We start from the raw sequence: 18,750 nt of genomic DNA, 5'->3' as shown, positions 1-18,750 counted from the left end.
CAATACTTAAGTACGATCATATTGCCTCCTAATTGGTGCTTTTATGAGAGAAGATGGAGACTCAAATTCAAAATAAAATTGCAAAAAGTAAAAGAAAGGACCTTCGCAGAGGGAAGTAGGGATTTGTAGAGGTGCCAGAGCTCAAAGTGAAAAAATTAGAGATAAAAACATTTTTGGAGGTGTATCCATCCCACCAACGAAAACGCCTTAGAGTTCCCAACACTTTCCATCCTAGATATGCCATAGGCGGTTCCCAAACAGAAAATAAAGTTTATTCCTTTTTCCACCATACTTTCACATGGCTAACCGTATCCACGGGTGCCCTCCATACCAACACTTTCCAAGGAATTTATTATTTGACAACCTAAAATAAATTCATTTTTGCATTTCGGGACTGGTCATCTCTAAAACCTTTCCCTTACTCTCGTACAACGACAAGTGAATAAACACTCATCGTGAGAATAACACATCCAGCATGAAAAATATTAGCCACCCCTCACCGCTCCGCGAGCGAAACAAACACACAAAAGGGAAGTTTAATTTGAAAATTAGAGATCGCACATGCAAATTTGCTTAGAACGGTGAAAGAATACCGCATATAGGTAGATATAGTGGACTCATGTGGCAAAACTAGTTTAAAGGATTTTGGATGCACAAGTAGAGATCATACTCGGTGCAAAATGAAGGGTAGCAAAAGATTGGGAAGCGACCAACCAAGAAACAGATAATCTCATAAGCAAGCATTAAGCATAAATAACAATGAATAATGCACCACAAGTAGGATATAATTTCATTGCACGACTATTGAGTTTCGTACTTGCATAGGGAATCACAAACCTTAACACCAATATTCTTACTAAAGATAATTACTCATCAACATAACTCACATATCACATCATCATATCCCAAAACTATTATTAAGAATCAAGTTTATTTTGTCCAATGATCTTCATGAAAGTTTTTATTATATCCTTCTTGGATATCTATCACTTTGGGACTAATTTTCATGTGTTTCTTTTCATAAGCTCAAACAAATATAAGTGAAGATCATGAGCATAATTATTTTTCTCTCTCTCAAAATAATTTAAGTGAAGCAAGAGAGAATTTCTTCAACTAACTCTCAAATAAATCTAAGTGAAGTAAGAGAGCATTCTTCAAAAAATTACTAAGTACACCGTGCTCAAAAAGATATAAGTGAAGCACTAGAGTAAGTCCATAGCTCATAAAAATTTAAGTGAAGCAGAGAGAGCAATTCTAACAATTCATGACATAATTTTGGCTCTCCCAAATAGGTGTGTCCAGCAAGGATTGATGACTTAAAACGCAAAATAAAACAAGCAAATACTCATATCATACAAGACGCTCCAAGCAAAACACATATCATATGGCGAATAAAAATATAAGTGAAGCATAGAGAGCAATTCTAACAATTCATGACATAATTTTGGCTCTCCCAACTAGGTGTGTCCAGCAAGGGTTGATGACTTAAAACGCAAAATAAAACAAGCAAATACTCATATCATACAAGACGCTCCAAGCAAAACACATATCATGTGGCGAATAAAAATATAGCTTCGAGTAAAACACCGATAGTCGTTGGAAGAAAGCGGGGATGCCACTCGGGGGCATCCCCAAGCTTAGTTGGTTGCTGACTTTTGGATAATAGCTTGGGATGCCGGGGCATCCCCAAGCTTAGGTTCTTCTTTACTTCCTTCATCCATCGTAAGGTAACCCAAAACTTGAAAACTTCAATCACACAAAACTCAACAAAACCTTCGTGAGATCCGTTAGTATAAGAAAGCAAACCACTAATATAAGTACTGTATCAAACCAATTCATATTTTGTTCTGTATTATATGTACTGTATTCCAACTTTTCTATGGCAAAAACTCATCAAAGAAAACCATAGAGCCATCAAAATAAGCACACAACACAAAGAAAACAGAATCTGTCAAAACAGAACAGTCTGTAGCAATCTGACTTTTTCGAAAACTTTTAAACTCCAAAAATTCTGAAAAACTAGGACGACCTGGGTAATTTGTATATTATTCTTTTGCAAAAAGAATCAGGGGAAAAGCTCTATCTGATAAAAAATGAGAATTGTTTTCCTGAGCGCAAAGTTTCTGCCTTTTTCAGCAAGATCAAACAACTATCACCCAAGAAGATCGTATTGGTTCTACTTGGCACAAACACTAATTAAAACACAAAAAACACAATCATAACAGTAGAATAATTGTGCTAACACTCAAGAACATAAAGCAAAAGGCAAAAATAATATTTATTCATTGGGTTGCCTCCCAACAAGCGCTATAGTTTTAGGCCCTTAGCTAGGCATAAAGCAGGGATCTATGTTTTGTCATCCTTCTTCTTAACTTTCTTAGTGGTTGTTTCATCATGGGACTTTGTATACACAACATAGAACATATTATCCATGGAAACTTTAGCATTTCTAAGTTGGTTTTCATCATAACCCCTTTGGTTTCCGGCAACAATCCAAGAGTAATGTTGATTAACATTATTAAAAACTTGTTGGGTTATATCTAGAACGGGGACCTCCTTTTTGAGATTATCATCAAAGATCTTATTATCCCCAAGCAAATTTCTCAAAGCATAGTCACTATTGTAAAGGATTTCATCTATCACAGCTTTTCACGATTCATACCATAAAAATCAAAGATTTCCCTAGCCTCCCATATTATGTAGTCAAACTCATTCATAAGAACGAGAGTGGCCAACTTTTTAGACCTAGGATTCTTTATAATGGGAAGCTCACAAAACAATCTTTGCAGAGTAGGATGGGTACGAATAAATTTACTTTCAAGTTTCAGAACTAGTGCTGAAATAGCATCCAAATAAGATCTAGTAGTTTTAAGTATAGGAGCATCATCAAGACTTAGATTTACAACACAATTGAAAAATTCTTGGATACATTCTTTTCCCATAACGTTCCCTTGCCCCAAGATAAAAGTTTCAGCATCTGGATTGCCTGTACGTCCTATCTTAGGAGTTAGGACATCATCTGTTGGTGCCATACCAAAATCACTCATGATTGCAAGCAAAGGATAAATCTGGCAAGAAAACAGCGAACGGAAAAGAGGGGCGAATAAAACGGCAAATTTTTTGAAGTGGCGGAGAGGAAAACAAGAGGCAAATGGCAAATAATGTAACTTGCGAGGAGATGAGATTTGTGATTAGGAACCTGGTATATGTTGAAGATCCTCCCCGGCAACAGCGCCAGAAATTCCTTTTGATGTCTCTTGAAGCTACCTCGGTATTTCCCCAAAGAGGAAGGGATGATGCAGCACAGCGCCGGTAGGTATTACCCTCAGATATGAAACCAAGGTTATCGAACCAGTAGGAGAACTAAGCAACACAACGTAAACAGCCCCCGCACACAGATAACAAATCCTCGCAACCCGACGTGTTAAAGGGGTTGTCAATCCCTTCCGGGGTACGGCACCTCAAGATAGGCAAACGGACGTGAGGTAAATTTGTAGTAGATTGAAAGATAGATCCCAAATAAAATAAATAGAAATAGCAGCAAGGTATTTTTGTTTTTTTGTTTTAATAGATCTGAAAATAAATGCAAGGAAAATGTATATCGCAAAGGCAAATAGATGAGAAAGAAGACCCAGGGGCCGTAGGTTTCACTAGTGGCTTCTCTCGAGAAAAATAGCAAACGGTGGGTGAACAAATTACTGTTGGGCAATTGACAGAACTTCGAATAATCATGACGATATCCAGGAAATGATCATTAAATAGGTATCACGTGCAAGATTAGTAGGCCGACTCCTGCCCGCATCTACTACTATTACTCCACACATCGACCGCTATCCAGCATGCATCTAATGTATTAAGTTCATGCGAAAACGGAATAATGCAATAAGAACGATGACATGATGTATACAAGATCTATCTATGTAGAGATAGACCCCATCGTTTTATCCTTAGTAGCAATGATACATACGTGTCGTTTCCCTTTCTGTCACTGGGATCAAGCACCATAAGATCGAACCCACTACAAAGCACCTCTTCCCATTGCAAGATAAATAAATCAAGTTTGCAAAAAAAATGCAATATCGGAGAATAAATACGAGGCTATAAGCAATCATGCATATATGAGATCAAAGAAACTCAAATAACATTCATGGATATAAAAAGATAGATCTGATCATAAACTCAAAGTTCATCGATCCCAACAAACACACCGCAAAAGAGTTACATCATTCGGATCTCCAAGAGACCATTGGATTGAGAATTCAGTGAGAGAGAGGAAGCCATCTAGCTACTAACTACGGACCCGAAGGTCTACAAAGAACTACTCACACATCATCGGAGAGGCACCAATGGAGGTGGTGAACCCCATCCGAGATGGTGTCTAGATTGGATCTGGTGGTTCTGGACCCTGCGGCGGCTAGATGAATATTTCGTCGATGCCTTTAGGGTGTCTGGATTATTGGGGTATTTATAAAGCAAAGAGGCGGTACGGGTGGCACCTGAGGTGGGCACAACCCACCAGGGCGTGCCTGGGCCTCCTGGCACGCCCTGGTGGGTTGTGCCCCCCTCGGGGCACCCCCAGGCGCGGCCAGTGCCCGTTGTTTTCCTTCTGGCCCATAAAAATTCTCTGTGGAGTTTCGTGGCATTTGGACTCCATCTGATATTTATTTTCTATGATGTAAAAAACATGGAAAAAAACAGCAACTCGCACTTGGCACTATGTTGGGTTAGTACCAAAAAATGATATAAAATGACTATAAAATGATTATAAAACATCCAAGATTGATACTATAATAGCATGGAACAATCAAAAATTATGGATACGTTGGAGACGTACCAGCATCCCCAAGCTTAACTCCTACTCGTCCTCGAGTAGGTAAATGATAAAAATAGAATTTTTCATGTGGAATGTTGCCTAACATGTCATATCATATTCTTTTCTTTATAACACAGACATTTGGACTTTTATGTGATTCAAAGCAATAGTCTAGTTTTGACATAATAATTTAGATACTCAAGCATATCAACAAGCAACCATGTCTTTCAAAATATCAACGCTAAAATAAGTTATCCCTAGCCCATCATGCTGAACCATTGATCCATTCATGAAACACACTCGAATATTAGCTACACCTAATACTTAAGTACGATCATATTGCCTCGTAGTTGATGCTTTTATGAGAGAAGATGGAGACTCAAATTCAAAATAAAATTGCATAAAGTAAAAAAAGGCCCTTCGAAGAGGGAAGTAGGGATTTGTAGAGGTGCCAGAGCTCAAAGCGAAAAAATTAGAGATAAAAACATTATGGGAGGTGTATCCATCCCACCAACGAAAATGCCTTAGAGTTCCCAACACTTTCCATGCTAGATATGCCATAGGCGGTTCCCAAACAGAAAATAAAGTTTATTCCTTTTTACACCATACTTTCACTTTCCATGGCTAACCGTATCCATGGGTGCCCTCCATACCAACACTTTCCAAGGATTTATTATTTGATAACATAAAGTAAATTCATTTTTGCATTTCGGGACTAGTCATCCCTAAAACTTTTGCCTTTTTCTCATGCAATGACAAGTGAATAAACACTCCTCGTGAGAATAACACATCCAGCATGGAAAATATTAGCCACCCCTCACCGCTCCGCGAGCAAAACAAACACACAAAAGAGAAGTTTATTTTGAAAATTAGAGATGGCACATGCAAATTTTCTTAGAACGGCAAAATAATACTGCATATAGGTAGATATAGTGGACTCATATGGCAAAACTGGTTTAAAGGAGTTTGGATGCACAAGTAGCGATCATACTTGGAGCAAAATGAAGGCTAGCAAAAGATTAGGAATCGACCAACCAAGAAACGGATAATCTCATAAGCAAGAATTAAGAATAAATAACACCAAATAATGCACCACAAGTAGGATATAATTTCATTGCATGACTATTGACTTTCGTACTTGCATAGGGAATCACAAACCTTAACACCTATATTCTTACTAAAGCATAATTACTCATCAATATAACTCACATATGACAACATCATATCTCAAAACTATTACTAAGAATCAAGTTTATTTTGTCCAATTATCTTCATGAGAGTTTTTATTATATCCTTCTTGGATATCTATCACTTTGGGACTAATTTTCATGTGTTTCTTTTCATAAGCTCAAACAAATATAAGTGAAGATCATGAGCATAATTCTTTTTCTTTCTCTCAAAATAATTTTAGTGAAGCAAGAGATAATTTCTTCAAAATTTACTAACTCTCAAATAAATCTAAATGAAGTAAGAGGGAATTTCTTCAAAAATTACTAAGCACACCGTGCTCAAAAAGATATAAGTGAAGCACTGGAGTAAGTCCAAAGCTCATAAAAATTTAAGTGAAGCATAGAGAGCAATTCTAAAAAGTCATGACATAATTTTGGCTCTCCCAAATAGGTGTGTCGAGCAAATATTGATGACTTAAAACACAAAATAAAATAAGCAAAGACTCATATCATACAAGATGCTCCAAGCAAAACACATATCATGTGACGAATAAAAATATAGCTTCAAGTAGTCGTTGGAAGAAAGCGGCGATGCCACTCGGGGGCATCCCCAAGCTTAGTTGGTTGCTCATTTTTGGATAATAGCTTGGGATGCCGGGGAATCCCCAAGCTTAGGCTCTTCTATCCTTCCTTCATCCATCGTAAGATAACCCAAAACTTGAAAACTTCAATCACACAAAACTCAAGAAAACCTTCGTGAGATCCGTTAGTATAAGAAAGCAAACCACTACTATAAGTACTATCTCAAACCAATTCATATTTTGTTTTTGTATTATATCTACTGTATTCCAACTTTTCTATGGCAAAAACTCATCAAAGAAAACCATAGAGCCATCAAAATAAGCACACAACACAAAGAAAAATAGAATCTGTCAAAACAGAACAGTCTGTAGCAATCTGACTTTTTCGAAAACTTCTGGAACTCCAAAAAGTCTGAAAACTAGGACATCCAGGGTAATTTGTATATTAATCTTCTGCAAAAAGAATCAGGGCAAAATCTCTTTCTGCTAAAAAATGAGAATTGTTTTCGTGAGCGCAAAGTTTCTGTCTTTTTCAGCAAGATCAAACAACTATCACCCAAGAAGATCATATTGGTTCTACTTGGCACAAACACTAACTAAAACACAAAAACATAAAGCAAAAAGCAAAAATATAGTTTTACGCCCAACAAGCACTCAAGAACATAAAGCAAAAAGCAAATTGTGCTAACACTCATAACAGTAGCATAATTGTTCTAAAACTCAAGAACATAAAGCAAAAAAGCAAAAATAAAATTTATTCATTGGGTTGCCTCCCAACAAGCACTATAGTTTTACGCCCTTAGCTAGGCATAAAGCAAGGATCTAAGATTTGTGATCCTTCTTCTTAACTTTCTTAGCGGTGGTTTCATCATGGGGTTTTGTATGCACAACATAGAACATATTATCCATGGAAACTTTAGCATTTCTTAGCGGTGGTTTCATCATAAACCCTTTGGTTTCCGGCAACAATCCAAGAGTAATGTTGATTAACATTATTAAAAACATGTTGGATTATATCTAGAACGGGGACCTCCTTTTTGAGATTCTCATCAAAGATCTTATTATCCCCAAGCAAATGTCTCAAAGCAAAATCACTATTGTAAATAATTTCATCTATCACAGCTTTTTCATGATTTATACCATAAAAATCAAAGATTTCCCTAGCCTCCCGTATTATGTAGTCAAACTCATTCATAAGAACGAGAGTGGCCAACTTTTTAGCCCTGGGATTCTTTATAATGGGAAGCTCAAAAAACAATCTTTGCAGAGTAGGATGGGTACGAATAAATTTACTTTCAAGTTTCAGAACTAGTGCGGAAATAGTATCCGAATAAGATTTAGTAGTTTTAAGTATAGGAGCCTCATCAAGACTTAGATTTCCAACACAAGTGAAAAATTCTTGGATACCTTCTTTTCCCATAACGTTCCCTTACCCCAAGATAAAAGTTTTAGCATCCAGATTGCCCGTACATCCTATCTTAGGAGTTAGGCCACCATCTGTTGGTGCCATACCGAAATCACTCATGATTGCAAGCAAAGGATAGATCTGGCAAGTAAATGGCGAACGGAAAAAGAGGGGCGATTAAAATGAAAATAAATTGTGAAGTGGGGGAGAGGAAAACGAGAGGCAAATGGCAAATAATGTAAATTGCGAGGAGATGAGATTTGTGATTAGGAACCTGGTATATGTTGAAGATCCTCCCCGGCAACAGTGCCAGAAATTCCTTTTGATGTCGCTTGATGCTACCTCGGTATTTGCCCAAAGAGGAAGGGATGATGCAGCACATCGGCGGTAGGTATTTCCCTCATATATGAAACCAAGGTTATCGAACCAGTAGGAGAACCAAGCAACACAACATAAACAGCCCCTGCACACAGATTACAAATCCTCGAAACCCGACGTTTTAAAGGGGTTGTCAATCCCTTCCGGGGTACGGCGCCTCAAGATAGGAAAACGGACGTGAGGTAAATTTGTAGTAGATTGAAAGATAGATCGCAAATAAAATAAATAGAAACAAAACGCAGCAAGGTATTTTTGTATTTTTGTTTTAATAGATCTGAACATAAATGTAAGGAAAAAGTAGATCGCAAAGGCAAATATATGAGAAAGAAGACCCAGGGACCGTAGGTTTCACTAGTGGCTTCTCTCGAGAAAAATAGGAAACGGGGGGTGAACAAATTACTGTTGGGCAATTGACAGAACCTCGAATAATCATGACGATATCCAGGCAATTATCATTATATAGGCATCACGTCCAAGATTAGTAGACCGACTCCTGCCTGCATCTACTACTATTACTCCACACATCGGCCGCTATCCAGCATGTATCTAGTGCATTAAGTTCATGGAAAAACGGAGTAATGCAATAAGAACGATGACATGATGTAGACAAGATCTATCTATGTAGAGATAGACCCCATCGTTTTATCCTTAGTAGCAACTATACATACGTGTCGTTTCCCTTTCTGTCACTGGGATCAAGCACCGTAAGATCGAACCCACTACAAAGCACCTCTTCCCATTGCAAGGTAAATAGATCAAGTTGGTCAAACAAAACCCAAATATCGGAGAAGAAATATGAGGCTATATGCAATCATGCATATAAGAGATCAAAGAAACTCAAATAACTTTCATGGATATAAAAAGATAGATCTGATCATAAACTCAAAGTTCATCTATCCCAACAGACACACGCAAAAGAGTTACATCATATGGATCTCCAAGAGACCATTGTATTGAGAATTCAGCGAGAGAGAGGAAGCCATCTAGCTACTAACTACGGACCCGAAGGTCTACAAAGAACTACTCACGCATCATCGGAGAGGCACCAATGGAGGTGGTGAACCCCATCTGAGATGGTGTGTAGATTGGATCTAGTGGTTCTGGACACTGCAGCGACTGGATGAATATTTCGTTGATGCCTTTAGGGTTTCTGGAATATTGGGGGTATTTATAGGGCAAAGAGGCGGTCCGGGGGCACCCGAGGTGGGCACAACCCACCAGGGCGCGCCTGGGCCTCCTGGCGCGCCCTGATGGGTTGTGCCCCCCTCGGGGCACCCCCCAGACGCAGCCAGGGCCCGTTGTGTTCCTTCTGGCCCATAAAATTCGCCGTGGAGTTTCGTGGCATTTGGACTCCGTCTAATATTGATTTTCTGCGAAGTAAAAAACATGGGAAAAAATAGCAACTGGCACTTGGCACTATGTCAATAGGTTAGTACCAAACAATGATATAAAATGACTATGAAATGATTATAAAACATCCATGATTGATAATATAACAACATGGAACAATCAAAAATTATAGATACGTTGGAGACATATCACTACACATATACTAATCGCTGGGTATATTTTTTTATTGCTGAAAGTTACAAATTGCTGGCGTTGCCTCACAATAAGCGCCATAGTTAAAACAATATATTGCTGGCGTTAGCCTGGTGGACGCCATCAGTACTAAAATACTGCTGACGTGTCTACCAACGCCACCAATAAACTGTTTTCGCTGGTGCCATATTGGTGGCGTTGGGTCTCTACGCCAGCAAGGCACTTTTGGCCACGCCATAGCTAGGCTTTTTTCCACTAGTGTTGTAACCTAGTTTTGTACCTTACGTTCTTATCCTATCTTCTTAGTATAGGTTGGTTAGTGATCCACTTGTGACCCCCCACCTTGTCCCAGTTGCCCCCGCTTTATGATCGATAACTCGATCAATGTGATCGACGTCCAGAGGCCGACACATCACATCACACCCCCCATAGTTGTATGACTCTGTAGAGTTACTATCGAGTGCCGAGGGTGATACCTTGTATAGCACTTCTGATGAGATCTCTGTAGTGTAGTTATTCCTTCGTGGTTTATGGAGGGTGATTCCTCTTTCACCACTCCCGATAGTGACTCTATCGTGCAACCCCGCAAGTGTGAACCTTCGAGGGTGATTCCGCCTAGTTCACCTTGATGTTTACATCAAGTGGAATCCATCGAGGGTGATTCCTGGAATTCCCCCTGGTCTTATGGACACACGGTTACTTTGACTTTACCCTAGAACCAGGCTAAAGTCGGGTCGGCCCCGAGGGGTATCCGCGCGAGAAATGTGAAGTCAGGTTGACCGTGAGGGTACCCCCGAGTGATGTGGAGTCGGGTTGATCTGGAGGATGCCCGCGAGATAATTACGCGGCACGACCATGCATTCTTAGCCCTTGTCGTAAGTCCTTGAGACAGGGCGACGCGACCACATATCGTGGATCATTGATCGTTACACGCGCTCCCAAGACACAAACGGTTTGGATATGTGATCCGAGCAGGCCTCTGGCCTTTTCGCACAGACCACCACGCGGGAATAAGTATGGGCACTCTACGTCGTATGTTTCGCCGAAACCTCTTCGGATGTCAGAGATTGAGCGGCACGCACCCGGGTGGTCCGTGTAAGCACCTCCCTTGTATAAGGATGTAGCCAGGACTGATCCCGGCCATCCTCCCAATGTGCATGAGTGCAAAGGGTGATGGGCCCAAGACCCCTGCGTGCTGAGGATGTAGACAGGTGTGCTGGCTTCTCTATTGAGCCTAGGTAGGACTAGGTGTGTCGATCAGCCGAGGCCGGGTATGATCTGATGGTGTGCCCGACCAAAGTTAATCAAGCGTGTTGGGTAAGTTTGTGCACCCCTGCAGGGAAGTTAATCTATTCGAATAGCGGTGTCCACGGTAACGGACACTCGGAGTTGTATCCCGATCGATACAACTAGAACTGGTTATTGGAGATGTGAAATGGATTTGATGCCTCCGGGATTGGTTTCTCGCAGGGAGTCGAGGAAGGATCTTTGGGCGTTACTACAATATACTTGCTACTTATAATATGATAATCTGCACTCTTATAATGTTGCAACATGCTTCAAGATGCTAGTCTTCGATAAGCTTGGCCTTTCCCTTCTCTTCTGGCAATTCTACAGTTCAGTCCAAAGATATAGCCCCATTCCTTTGATACCGATGCATATTTAGTTTAGATCTGATGTAAGTCTTGTGAGTACTTGATGTCTACTACGCAACCTTCTTCTTGTAGACTCGCGTTGAGCCTCCAAGCGCAGAGTTTTGTAGGACAGTAGCAATTTTCCCTCAAGTGGATGACATATGGTTTATCAATCCGTGGGAGGCGTACGATGAAGATGGTCTCTCTCAAACAACCCTGCAACCAAATAACAAAGAGTCTCTTGTGTCCCCAACACACCCAATACAATGGTAAATTGTATAGGTCCACTAGTTCGGCGAAGAGATGGTGATACAAGTGTAATATGAATGGTAGATATAGGTGTTTGTAATCTGAAAATATAAAAACAGCAAGGTAACTAGTAGTAAAATTGAGCAAAATCTGTATTGCAATGCTTGAAAACAAGGCCTAGGGTTCATACTTTCACTAGCGCAAATTCTCTCAACAATGATAACATAATTGGATCACATAACAATCCCTCAATGTGCAACAAAGAACACTCCAAAGTTTCTATCGGAGAACGTAGGACGACAATGTGCATCAACCCCTATGCATAGATTACCCCAATGTCACCTCGGGAATCCGCGACTTGAGTGCCAAAACATACATCAAGTGAATCAATAGAACATCCCATTGTCACCACAGATATCCCATTGCAAGACATACCTCAAGTGTTCTCAAATCCAATACTCAATCTAACATAACGAAACCTCAAAGAGCAAGACTCGATTCATCACAAGAAGGTAGAGGGGGAGAAACACCATATCAAGATCGTGCCAAATCAAGAATACGAGGGAGAGAGATCAAACACATAGCTACTGGTACATACCCTCAGCTCCGAGGGTGAACTACTCCCTCCTTGTCATGGAGACCGTCGGGATGATGAACATGGCCTCGGGTGATGGTTTCCCCCTTCGGCAGGGTGCCGGAACGGGCTGTCGATTGTTTTTTCATGGCTACAGAGGCTTGTGGCGGCGGAACTTCCGATCTAGGGATCTTTTCGGGGGTTTTGGTATTTATCAGAATTTTTTGCATTGGAAACAAGTCAGGGAGTCCCCGAGGGGCCCACAAGCCCTAGGGGCGCGCCCTGGGGGGTGGGCGTGCCCCTAGGCTTGTGGCCTCCACGGGACTCTTCTGGCCCAGCTCCGGTGCTTCGGGGGTCTCTTTTGGTCCATAAAAAATCACCGTAAATTTTCAACCCATTCCGAGAACTTTTATTTCTACACAAAAAACGACACCATGGTAGTTCTGCTGAAAACAGCGTCAGTCTGGGTTAGTTCTGATAAAAGCATACCAAAACCATATAAAATTGTTGTGAACATGGCATGAATACTTCATAAATTATAGATACCTTGGAGACGTATCAGCATCCCCAAGCTTAATTCCTGCTCGTCCTCGAGTAGGTAAATGATAAAAGAAATAATTTATGAAGTGTGAATGCTAGCAAGTGCACAAGTTTGATCAATTATTATCGGGGAACGACACCTATGGGATCCCGGGGAATCCCTTCTACGGTTGGCGGGGGCGAAGGGTTGCGCAAAGAGCAGGTCTAGCGATCAACGCGAGGGGACTTCACCCAGGTTCGGGCCGCAAATGATGCATAAAACCCTAGTCCTGCTTGTCTGTGTTTATCTTGTGTTCTTCAGTTCTTGGACTAGCTACTATGCGTGCCCAGTCCAAAAAGTCCGAATCCATCCACAGTACGCCTCGGGCCTCCTTTTATATGTCAAAGGGGTTGCCACAGTGGCACACATGAGGTGGAAAGTATCTACAGTGTACAAGTTTATCGCCTGACATCGTAGGACAAACACATTTAATGCACTGCCTATGTGTCCTCTTGCTTTATCGGGGATAGAAACAGAGCTCGTCCCGTCCGTCGCTGCCTCGCCTTGCTTCGACGCGCGTCCAATCTGACGAGGCATGCAGCGCCATGCTGGTTGGCTGGTCGCTGTGCTGGTGCGGTGACAGGGTCTTCACGAAGATCTGCATGCCACCACGCAGGTGCTTGACTAGTTGGCCTAGAAGCTGCATGCTGCCACGCAGGCGCTTGCCTAGTTGGCGGGCTGGTTGCCGCGTCGGAACGGCCGTGGGGCAGCGAAACTTTGGCAGGTGCAGGCCTGGCCGCGGCCCCGCAGATGCCCCCGGCAAGGGTCTTGCCGGGGTCTCGCGGCCGTCCCCGGCAAAGATCTTGCCGGGGGTCTTCGGCCATCCCCGGCAAGGATCTTGCCAGGGGTCTTCGTCTTCTAGTTTTTATCTAGACTTGCAGGCCTTTGGTCTTCACAAAGATCTGCATGCCACCACACAGGCGCCCCCGAGTCTTGGTCTCGACATTGTTGATGGTGTCAGAACTCTCAGGCTCAAGGGTGGCGGCTTTGCTGGCGTTGGGAAAGTCGCCCCGGCAAGGCTCTTGCCGGGGCTACGTAGGCCGCCCCGGCAAGGGTGTTGCCGGGGGGCGTCCATCTTGCCCCTTTGCTCTTCATGCCTTTGGCTTCAGTGCTGCCTTGGCAGTCTCGTATCTTTCCTTCCTCTACCCCGCCAAGCATGGCCGCAGGTGTGGCTACGACTGCCCGTGCACAAGTAAAGGGGTACAGAAAGGCCCCTACTTTTGTACACCGACAGGAGCCCTCGGGCTTGGGCCACACATAAGCGCGAAGCGTTGTTGGGTCAGGCCCGGAACGGTGTGCGGGCACGCGTGGCAGAGTTTTAACCGCAGTAACTTCTTCGCCAGTTGCGCTTCCCCACGATTCGCATTGAGTGCGTGATGTGGGGGTCGTGCGTGGAACGGTCACAGCACGCTTGTGTCACCTCATGGTGAATAGTAAAGAGATGGCTTGCGTCCTTCCCATAAAAAAGAGGAAGCCGCAGGGGCGCTGCTCATTTACAAAGTGGACACGGGTCGTGGCCTTCATGGCGCCTGCGCCCCACGATCACGGGGTGGGAAACGGGCATCCCACTTGTCTTCTTAATTCTGGCTCGCCCGCCACATGTCCCCCATGCCTTAGGGCAGGTAGGTGGTCGATACGGAGGGCACGGGCCTTAACGCCGAGGCGGGAGGCCGGGCGTTGCTGATTGGAGCAGCGGGTCGGTCCTGGTTCCTTGCGCCTCTAGTGGCCGGATTGGTCGAGTGGGGCAGCCGTCCTCTGGTTGGGGGGCCGAGCCCTGGCCTCGTCCCTCTATAAGGGGGGAGAGGGACAGTGTCCTTCTGCATTCATGTCCTTCCTTCTTGGTCCCTTTCTTCCACTCTCCATGGTGAGAGGGCGCGCCGGCGCTTCAATGGCGGCAACGAGGGCTTCTGCTTGACAGCGTGTCCCCCCTCCTCCAGAGCTCATGGCGGCGGAGCCCGCTGTGAGAGGAAGAGGAAGGGGCGAGGCCGAGGCCGAGGCCGCCGTGGCGGTTGGGGAGAGGAGGACGGGGTGGCGCACCGGCCGCGATTCCGCCAGCGGCTCTCCCCCCAATGGAGGGCCATGTCGGAGACCACCCCGCGAGTTCTTCATCAGGCTGTACAAGCCAGTGTGCGGTCACATCCGCCTCCCCACCCCGTTTGCTCGGGTAATGGAGCTTGACCCACCATAGGCCTTGAGGCTACATATGAGGGGCCACGGAAACGGCGGCATGCGAGTCGATGTCGACTTCCCCGCCCCTCACATCATGTACCTCCGCCGTGGGTGGAAGACCTTTGCCCGTGCCCATAGCCTATCGGAGGGGCACGTTCTCCAGTTCAAATTAATGGAGAACAGCCTGCTCTCCGTCAAGGTCTTCGGGCGCTCGGGAACCCGCTTAGGGTGCTGCGCGGAGAGCTCCACCGACAACAAAACCTCCTCCTCGAGCGACAGTGACGAGGAGGACAGCGACAGCGACGACGATAGTAGCAGGCGGGAGGATGCCGATTCCGACTCCGGCTGACCATCGGTGGCAGCACCATCATCTGCATCGCCCTCCTCCCTCGGCCATGCGCCTTGCCGAGGGCCATCCCCGCCATGCTCTCCATCAGCGTGTTCCCCGTTGCCTCTTCTTTGCCTTCACCTGCCGCACCTGGGAGGAAAGGGGCAAGAACAGAGATCATGGGGAACTTATCTTTCTTTTAGCTTGTAGGCAATCGCCAAATCTTAATTTCTAAATAATGTAATCTCTCGAGCCCATGCCTGAGTCCTGTAACATTCGTACTTGTATCAGCATGTCAATGAAAAAGACCAGCCTTGCCGGGAACCCATGCATGTACACGTCCATGCAGAGGCGAAATGCCTCTTTAATGCAAATAAACGAGTTCTCCTGGCAAGCTATCCTGCCGGTGCCCTCTATGCATGCCGGAGAATCACATCTGCCGGGTTACAGACAAAGGGTCCAGCCCCTCATCAATCTCCTTTTAGTAAAGGCTACTACGACCATTCTGTCCGAAGCAGCATTCGGGCCAAGGATGGGAGCACCCGAGTTTAAAAGAGAGTGGCGAGGTTTTCTAATGCACAAGTCACAGGTTACGAACATGAATGGGCAAGAGGTGAACTTTATCTATTTGGTTTGTCGGAGTTCGCCGTGCCGGGCAGTCTTCCCAACTTCTTGCCGGAGCCGGGTCCTTGGCGGAATCGAGCGTCCTTGCCGCGACTGGAAAGAAGGGAGGACAGGAGCATGGAACCTTGGCGGTCCATTAACATTTGTTGGAATCAAAAAGCAGTACAATATCCTGGACAAGCATGTATATACATATACACATAAACATGGAAATCAACAGGAAACTGTACATACTAAGTGTTTCCTTTCCCTGACTACGCACAGGGTCTGCGCCTGGCTTTGTACATAGGGTTACATGCCTTGCCGGCAAGGCTAGTACAAAAGGGGGTTGTCGGGGCTCCCGGCAACCGCGCCTTAGGGGTAAAACTTGCGAAGATGTTCGATATTCCAGGAATTGCTCACCGGAATGCCATCTTAGGTCTCCAAGCGGATTGCACCGGGCCTGGTGACTCGTTTTACCCGATAAGGGCTGATAACCCACAAGTATAGGGGATCAATTGTAGCCTCTTTCGATAAGTAAGAGTGTCGAACCCAACGAGGAGCTAAAGGTAGAACAAATATTCCCTCAAGTTCTATCGACCACCAATACAACTCTACGCACACTTGACGTTCGCTTTACCTAGAACAAGTATGAAACTATAAGTACTTTGTAGGTGTTGTTGGATAGGCTTGCAAGAAGATAAAGAGCGCATAATTAAAAGCTAGGGGCTGTTTAGATGAAGACACAACTAAATTAGTTTTAGTAAAGAGCTTGTTGTCACGAGAAAGTTATTTGTCCCTAGGCAATCGATAACTAGACCGGTAATCATTATTGCAATTTTATTTGAGGGAGAGGCATAAGCTAACATACTTTATCTACTGGGATCATATGCACTTATGATTGGAACTCTAGCAAGCATCCGCAACTACTAAAGATCATTAAGGTAAAACCCAACCATATCATTAAAGCATCAAGTCCTCTTTATCCCATACGCAAATAACCTACTTACTCGGGTCTGTGCTTCTGTCACTCACGCCACCCACCATAAGCAAATCATGAACATATTGCAAACCCTACAGCGGGAATCCCTCATGCTTGCGTGACACGGAGAGCAACATAGGACAGCACCAATAATAAAACATGCAATTCAAACCAATCTTGATCATCAAATAGCCCATAGGACAAAACGGATCTACTCAAACATCATAGAATAGCCATACATCATTGGGAAATAATATATAGCATTGAGCACCATTTTTAAGTAGAGATTACAGCAGGTAAGAGAGAGGTTACACCGCTGCATAGAGGGGGGAATAGTTGGTGATGATGGCGGTGAAGTTGTTGGTGAAGATTGCGGTGATGATGATGGCCACGGCAGCGCTCCGGCGCCACCGGAAGAGAAGGGGAGAGGGGGGCCCTTCGTCTTCTTCTTCCTTGACCTCCTCCCTAGATGGGAGAAGGGTTTCCCCTCTGGTCCTTGGCCTCCATGGCGTGGGAGGGGCCAGAGCCCCTCCGAGATTGGATCTATCTCTCTGTCTCTCTCTGTTTCCGCGTTCTCGGTCTGCTGCCCTTTCACCGTTTCGTATACATATGGAGATCCGTAACTCTGATTGGACTGAAATCTTCGCCGTGATTTTTTTCCAAAAATTAGCTTTCTTGCGGCCGAAGAAGGGCATCAACCGCCTTACAGGTGGCCCACGAGGGTCAGGGGCGCGCCCCCTGCCTCGTGGCCACCTCGGGCACCGTCTCGCGTTGATTCTTCTTCCAGAATTTTCCAAATATTCCAAAAATATTATCCGTCCATTTTTATCCCGTTTGGATTCCGTTTGATATGGGGTTTCTGCGAAACATAAAACATGCAACAAACAGGAACTGGCACTGGGCACTCGATCAATATGTTAGTCCCAAAAATAGTATAAAAAGTTGCCAAAAAGTATATGAAAGTTGTATAATATTGGCATGAAACAATCAAAAATTATAGATACGACGGAGACGTGTCAGCATCCCCAAGCTTAATTCCTGCTCGTCCTCGAGTAGGTAAATGATAAAAAGTTAATTTTTGATGTGGAATGCTACCTAGCATAATCTTGATCATATGTCTAATCATGGCATGAATATTAAGATACGAGTGATTCAAAGCAATAGTCTATCATTTGACATTAAGACAATAATACTTCAAGCATACTAATAAAGCAATCATGTCTTTTCAAAATAACATGGCCAAAGAAAGTTATCCCTACAAAATCATATAGTCTGGCTATGCTCCATCTTCACCACACAAAATATTCAAATCATGCACAACCCCGATGACAAGCCAAGCAATTGTTTCATACTTTTGATGTTCTCAAACCTTTTCAACTTTCACGCAATACATGAGCGTGAGCCATGGACATAGCACTATAGGTGGAATAGAATATGATGATGGAGGTTGTATGGAGAAGACAAAAAGGAGAAAGTCTCACATCGACGCGGCTAATCAACGGGCTATGGAGATGCCCATCAATCGATGTCAATGTGAGGAGTAGGGATTGCCATGCAACAGATGCACTAGAGCTATAAGTGTATGAAAGCTCAAACTAGAAACTAAGTGGGTGTGCATCCAACTTGCTTGCTCATGAAGACCTCGGGCATTTGAGTAAGCCCATCATCGGAATATACAAGCTAAGTTCTATAATGAAAATTCCCACTAGTATATGAAAGTGATAACTCAAGAGACTCTCTATA

Source organism: Triticum aestivum, chromosome 6D (genome assembly GCF_018294505.1).
Source record: "Triticum aestivum cultivar Chinese Spring chromosome 6D, IWGSC CS RefSeq v2.1, whole genome shotgun sequence".
Taxonomy (NCBI): Eukaryota; Viridiplantae; Streptophyta; class Magnoliopsida; order Poales; family Poaceae; genus Triticum; species Triticum aestivum.
Note: the sequence above shows the minus strand (reverse complement) of the source record.